Raw genomic sequence first — 1,719 nt, 5'->3', positions numbered from 1 at the left:
GCTGAAGTTACTACTGGAAAAGCATGATCATAAGATCACCACCCTCACAAATTGTGCCCCACACATCAAATGCTGGCAGAATCCCACAGCCAGAGCAGGACAACTGTGCTTCCTTCTAACCAAGGAGGTTGAAGCACACAAATTAGCAGGGCTGGGGGGGCATAGTACAGCAAATGCATGCATGTGCACGTTCTGTGGTGACGTGGGGGTCTTCCAGCTCCGGGTCTCAGCACGATAGCTGTCATCAGGCCACAGAATAAGAGACGCTGGCTCAACGAATTTGCATTAGGAGTGAAAAGAAAAAATCCAACTGAATTTATAACTTCAGCCAATTCTAAAGACAGAAAGGTTCCTCAACACAACACTAAGTATTTAATTCTCTGATAAGAGTGAAATAAAGATAGCAGGGAAAAAGCAAGAGCTCACTATCAATGGAAACAGAGAAAGGGACACTGATATTTTAAGGCATTCACCTTTAGGTTATAAGCCGCTTATCTCAGACTGCTACATATGTGGTCTCCTTGGGAACAGAGTCAGACAATAAATCAGATGTGCCAACATTTATCAGAAGCTCCAACTAGCCAAAAACATCAGCTCTCCTAAGAATGCCAAATCGGTTTTGCAAGATGCAGGGCCAAGCCTGGAGTCACTCTTGAGGCATGCAGCAGGGGTAAGAAATGCTGCTATTAAACTCAAAAGAAATGTTGCTTGTATTCCTGTTCCTCATTGCTGTGTCCTCCTGGAGCCACAGGCTGTGGCAGAAGCTTCAGAGCAAGGGGAAAAGAAAAAAAATCAACTTGGCATCACATAGGTATGGTTAATGCACACATCAGGGCAACATCTGCATATCATGTGCTCAGTCAGCCAGAAAAATAACCCTACCCATTCTCCTCACAGTTTGAAACTTGTAAGAGATTATTCTTGTTGTAGTCTGAACAGAGAAAAAAAAAAGCAATATATGAATAGAGTAGTGGTAGGAATAAAAACAGCTTGGGGAAAGCCAGCAAGATCAGTGTATGAATATTCTCTAACTGCAACTCTCCTGCCAGACACAAGGAAAAAATCCAGACATTTCATATGTGCAAAAACAAACAAAACAATCTCAACCAAATCTCTCTTTTAAACTGGTGAAAATTTCCCAACCACTTCCAAAATGTTTAGCTGCTTATGTGTAACCAAAAGAATGTCATGGCAGGCATTCTCGGGGCAAAGGCCTCTGTCTCATTTACAAGGGATTTGGCCAGGAATTAACTAGTGGGAAGGCAATGGCAGCAACATTGCTTGGCAAGTCTTCTTTATCCAGAAATCCTGACTCCGGTGGCATCAGACGTACTTTGGTGGGCATGTGACAACTCAGCCATGGACTAGGAGCAAACGTCTTCAGCAATGGTATCAGGGGAGCTGGGTGAAAACAGTGCCCACATCTGCTCATGGCACAGCTTTACATGTGGCTCAAAAGAGGAAAATTAATTCATCCTTTCCCTTGAACGTTGTGAAGTGACTCAAGCAATATATGTTTCTTAAAATAATAATAAGTAAAACAGTTTACACCTGGTCTGGCCACATGCTGGCAGCTGTATTTGTCAGGAGTGACAACCACTGACCCCTGCCCAAGCACAGACATGGTGGTACCAGCTCCCGGGCTGTCCCAGAGCCCCACGGGCAACATATTTTGGAGCACACCCGAGTGCAACCACAGCCAGAAGAGATGGGATGGAA

Source organism: Phaethon lepturus, unplaced genomic scaffold, assembly GCF_000687285.1.
Source record: "Phaethon lepturus isolate BGI_N335 unplaced genomic scaffold, ASM68728v1 scaffold43456, whole genome shotgun sequence".
Classification (NCBI taxonomy): Eukaryota; Metazoa; Chordata; class Aves; order Phaethontiformes; family Phaethontidae; genus Phaethon; species Phaethon lepturus.
Note: the sequence above shows the minus strand (reverse complement) of the source record.